Here is a 6402-nt window from a genome sequence, read left to right on the forward strand (position 1 = left end):
AGACAAAACTAGAGCCTGCAGGACTTGCTTTGTGGAGTGTGGTGTCAAAAAAATCTGAGCATCTCTTTATTACGGACAGACCTCTACCCATCTTTACAACCATTGAATCTATATGTTTTGACCATGACAGTTTACAATCTAATGTAACGCCAAGTAATTTAGTCTCTTCAACTTATTCAACAGACACACCATCCATTACCAGATTCAGCTGAGGTATAGAACATAGGGAATGATTTGTACCAAATACAACACTCTTAGTTTTAGAGGTGTTCAGGACCAGTTTATTACTGGCCACCCATTCCAAAACAGACTGCAACTCTTTGTTAAGGGTTTCAGTGACTTCATTAGCTATGGTTGCTGGTGCCTATATAGTTGAATCATCAGCATACATGGACACACATGCTTTGTTTAATGCCAGTGGCAGGTCATTGGTAAAAATAGAAAAGAGTAGAGGGCCTAGAGAGCTGCCCTGCGGTACACCACACTTGACATGTTTGACAATAGAGACACTTCCATTAGATAGATAATGGACTTCCATTAGATAGATAGAGTTCTATTAGATAGATAGCTCTGAATCAATGTTATGGCAGGGGTTGAAAAGCCATAACATTCATTTTTTCGACAACAGGTTATGGTCAATAATATCAAAGGCTGCACTGAAATCTAACAGTACAGCTTCCACAATCTTCTTATTATCAATTTCTTGCAACCAATCATCAGTCATTTGTGTCCATGCAGTACATGTTGAGTACCCTTCTCTACAGGCATGCTGAAAGTCTGTTGTTAATTTGTTTACAGAGAAATAGCAATGTATTTGATCAAATGCAATTCTTTCCAACAGTTTGCTAAGAGCTGGCAGCAAGCTGATAGGTCTTGCTGTTAGAACCAGTAAAGGCCGCTTTACCACTCCTGGGTAGTGGAATGACTTTGGCTTCCCTCCAGGCCTGAGGACAAAGACTTATCTCAGATTAAATATATGACAGATAGGAGTGGTTATAGTCAACTACCATCCTCAGTAGCTTTCCATCTAAGTTGTCAATGCCAGGAGGTTTGTTATGTTTGTTTGATAACAATAATTCTTCAACCTCTCCCACGGTAACTTTACAGAACAAAAACTTGCAATTATTTTCTTTCATTATTTGAATTTTTATGAATGAGTACGATGGCTCAGTGTTCATTGTTGGCATTTTTCCTGCCTAAATGTACCCACTTTGCCAATGAATAATCATTAAAATATCAACATCAAATGGTTTTGTTATGAATACGCCATCTGATTGGATGAAAGATGGAGTAGAATTAGTCTTTCTGCCCATAATGCATGTAAAGTACTCCAAAGTATGCTTTCCATTGTTCTTTATATCATTGACCTTGGCTTCATAATGCAGTGCTACATTTTGTTGAGTTTAGTCACATCATTTCTCAATGTGCAAGTAAGTCAGCCAGTCAGATGTGCATCCAGACGTATTCACTCCTTTTGCCCACATCTCTTTCAACCATACAGTTTTTCAAATCCTCATCAATAAATGGAGTCTTACCAGTTCTAACAGTCAGTTTCTTAACAGGTGCACATTCATCAATAATTGGAAGAAGCAATTTCATAAAGTAGTAGAGTAGTATCGACCAAATGAGCAGTTACTGCCTTTTTGCAAAGTAGGGCAGTATAGCAACACCCCAAAATAAAAGGCCTTAGATGTTCCAAGTGAACCTGCAACTACAACACTTCAATTACACAATATCTTCTCTAAGTATTACAGGGATATGGCTCTGAGTATAACTCCCCCATGAGCATTTCTGTCTCTTCTGTAGATGTTACATACTTGTATATCTACTGCTGTATTTGTTTGATTTAATCAGGCAAGTCAGTTAAGAACAAATTCTTACTTACAATGACAGCCTACCGGGGAACAGTGGGTTAACTGCCTTGTTCAGGGGGCAGAACGACAGATTTTTACCTAGTCAGCTCAGGGATTCGATCTAGCAACCTTTCGGTTACTGGCCCAGTGCTCTAACCACTAGGATACCTGCCGCCCCTGTATCTTCAAATGAACAATCTCAGTGAGTCTCAGAAATAGCTAATATATGAACATTATCTGATGTTAGCAAGTTATTGATTTCGTTAACCTTATTTCTAAGACTACATATGCTAATTTGCTATTATGCTAATATACTAATATGATATTATGCTAATATGCTAATATGCTAATATGCTAATATGTGGGTAATAATAACTCCTCTTGACAATTCAAAACTCTCTGAGGAGTTGCCGTTATTTACTATTTTACACCTGGAGTTGCTATACATTATTTTTTACCCATTTTATAAGACAATTACCGAAATTGAAACAATCCAGGCATTTATAAATAAAATCCAGTCTTACTTTATCAACTGCCTTTTCAAAATCCGCTATAAATACCTGGCTTCTTATATGTTTCATGAGGTTCTATTACTTCTAGTAGTTGTCGTATATTATCTCCAATGTATCGTCCATGTAAACGACCTGTCTGATCAGGATGAACAAAACCCTTTTAATTCTGAGTGCTCTGCACTTCGCTGGTATTTTTACATCACAACATTGAAGTGTAAAGGGGCCTCCAGTTTTTTAGATAGACTGGGTCTTTATATTTACCATCTGGGTCTTTATATTTACCATCTGGGTCTTTATATTTACCATCTGGGTCTTTATATTTACCATCTGGGTCTTTATATTTACCATCTGGGTCTTTATATTTACCATCTGGGTCTTTATATTTACCATCTGGGTCTTTATATTTACCATCTGGGTCTTTATATATTTACCATCTGGGTCTTTATATTTACCATCTGGGTCTTTATATTTACCATCTGTGTCTTTATATTTACCATCTGGGTCTTTATATTTACCATCTGGGTCTTTATATTTACCATCTGGGTCTTTATATTTACCATCTTGTTTTAATAATAGAGAAATCAGACCTTAATGATGAGTCCCTGACTACCATTTCTATAGGAGTTAAAACAATCTAACAATACTTGATATACCTCTACCGGTATGCCATCAAGCCTTGGGGTTTTTCCAGACTGAAAGGATTTAATAGTTTCACAAAGTTCTTCCTCTGTAATTTGGCCTTCACACTGATCTTTCAGACACCCCCTCACTACATAACAGACACCCCCTCCCTACAGAACAGACACCCCCTCACTACATAACAGACACCCCCTCCCTACAGAACAGACACCCCCTCACTACATAACAGACACCCCCTCCCTACAGAACAGACACCCCCTCACTACAGAACAGACACCCCCTCCCTACAGAACAGACACCCCCTCACTACAGAACAGACACCCCCTCACTACAGAACAGACACCCCCCTCACTACATAACAGACACCCCCTCCAGACTACAGAACAGACACCCCCTCACTACAGAACAGACACCCCCTCACTACATAACAGACACCCCCTCCCTACATAACAGACACCCCCTCACTACATAACAGACACCCCCTCACTACATAACAGAACAGACACCCCCTCACTACATAACAGACACCCCTCCCTACAGAACAGACACCCCCTCACTACATAACAGACACCCCCTCCCCTACATAACAGACACCCCACTACCAGACACCCCTCCCCTACATAACAGACACCTCCTCCCTACATAACAGACACCCCTCCCCATATAACAGACACCCCCTTCCTATATAACAGACACCCCTCCCCATATAACAGACACCCCCTTCCTATATAACAGACACCCCCTCCCCACATAACAGACACCTCCTCCCCACATAACAGACACCCCCTTCCTATATAACAGACACCCCCTTCCTATATAACAGACACCCCCTCCCTATAGAACAGACACCCCCTCCCTATAGAACAGACACCCCCTCCCGACACCAACAGACACCCCTCCCCATATAACAGACACCCCCTCCCCACATAACAGACACCTCCTCACTACATAACAGACACCCCTCCCCATATAACAGACACCTCCTCCCCACATAACAGACACCCCCTTCCTATATAACAGACACCCCCTTCCTATATAACAGACACCCCCTCCCTATAGAACAGACACCCCCTCCCTATAGAACAGACACCCCCTCCCGACACCAACAGACACCCCCTCCCCATATAACAGACACCCCCTCCCCACATAACAGACACCTCCTCACTACATAACAGACACCCCTCCCCATATAACAGACACCCCCTCCCCACATAACAGACACACCCTCCCGACTTAACAGACACCCCCTCACTACATAACAGACACCCCCTCCCTACAGAACAGACACCCCCTCACTACATAACAGACACCCCCTCCCTACATAACAGACACCCCCTCCCTACAGAACAGACACCCCCTCACTACATAACAGACACCCCCCCCTACATAACAGACACCCCCTCCCTACAGAACATACACCCCCTCCCTACAGAACAGACACCCCCTCACTACAGAACAGACACCCCCTCACTACATAACAGACACCCCTCCCTACATAACAGACACCCCCTCACTACATAACAGACACCCCCTCACTACATAACAGACACCCCCTCCCTACATAACAGACACCCCCTCACTACATAACAGACACCCCCTCCCTACAGAACAGACACCCCCTCACTACATAACAGACACCCCCTCCCCTACATAACAGACACCTCCTCCCTACATAACAGACACCCCTCCCCATATAACAGACACCCCCTTCCTATATAACAGACACCCCTCCCCATATAACAGACACCCCCTTCCTATATAACAGACACCCCCTCACTACATAACAGACACCCCTCCCTACAGAACAGACACCCCCTCCCCACATAACAGACTCCCCTCCCCTATAGAACAGACACCCCTCCCCTATAGAACAGACACCCCCTCCCCTATATAGCAGACACCCTCTCCCCTATAGAACAGACACCCCCTCCCCTATAGAACAGACACCCTCTCCCCTATAGAACAGACACCCCCTCCCCTATAGAACAGACACCCCACCCCTATAGAACAGACACCCCCCACCCCTATAGAACAGACACCCTCTCCCCTATAGAACAGACACCCTCTCCCCTATAGAACAGACACCCTCTCCCCTATAGAACAGACACCCCCTCCCCTATATAACAGACACCCTCTCCCCTATAGAACAGACACCCTCTCCCCTATAGAACAGACACCCCCTCCCCTATAGAACAGACACCCTCTCCCCTATAGAACAGACACCCTCTCCCCTATAGAACAGACACCCCTCTCCTATAGAACAGACACCCTCTCCCCTATAGAACAAACACCCCTCTCCTATAGAACAGACACCCTCCCCTATAGAACAGACACCCTCTCTCCCCTATAGAACAGACACCCTCTCCCCTATAGAACAGACATGAGGTATGTCAGTGTCATTCACGGTCAGATGGTACAATCTCTCTACTGCTCACCCAGAAGCTCTGTGAAATAATCTAGTTGTACAGCACGGATCCCTCCACCACCTGGTGCAGCACGGACCCCTCCACCACCTGGTGCAGCACGGACCCCTCCACCACCTGGTGCAGTACGGACCCCTCCACCACCTGGTGCAGCACGGACCCCTCCACCACCTGGTGCAGCATGGACCCCTCCACCACCTGGTGCAGCACGGACCCCTCCACCACCTGGTGCAGCACGGACCCCTCCACCACCTGGTGCAGCACGGACCCCTCCACCACCTGGTGCAGCAGCCTGCTGGACTTCATGAAGGAAGCCTCCACCAAGTGGAGATTTCTACCCAGACACTTCTTGCACGTCCTCCAACTTAGTGAACCGCGCCTCACAAGCCTGGTCCACATGCTGGAGGAGGTCAGCACTGTGGTCTGGATGGGAGGTTGTGAAACAGTGACTCCTAAATGTTCCACGCTTTTGCCCCAAAGCACAACTCTGGTGTGATGAAGTAATGACTGACAGATCCGACAGGAACGAATGCCTGTCATACCCAAGATCCCTTGCTCTCCTCAGAACAGCCCAAGCCGTGTCTCTCCAGCACACCCTCTGCTGGTACAGAAATCTCTGTGCAGTTTGTAGACGGAAAGCTATCACTCTGGACCCAATGTCCACTGGCCCTTGGACCCCCCTCATTCAAATGGGGGGGTGTTACAATGCTTCCCGTGTCCAGTGTTGGCCAAAATAAATCCCCCAATAATCTCGGAATTTGCTTGATGAGACTGTGTAAGTGGGTCCAGCACCTTCAGCCTCTACCAGAACATTGAAGAGGCCAAGCTGTTAGTGACCAGGACCTTTCACCTGAAAGACATCAACAACCGCTATTTAGACCAGCCCCTCCCAGTTTCTCTCCTGAAAACTCCGAGGTCCCCAAAAACACATCTCATCTCTCTCTCGCTGCCCCAACTATTGTAGTTTCTCACCTT

This window comes from Oncorhynchus gorbuscha, linkage group LG21, assembly GCF_021184085.1.
Source record: "Oncorhynchus gorbuscha isolate QuinsamMale2020 ecotype Even-year linkage group LG21, OgorEven_v1.0, whole genome shotgun sequence".
Lineage (NCBI taxonomy): Eukaryota > Metazoa > Chordata > Actinopteri > Salmoniformes > Salmonidae > Oncorhynchus > Oncorhynchus gorbuscha.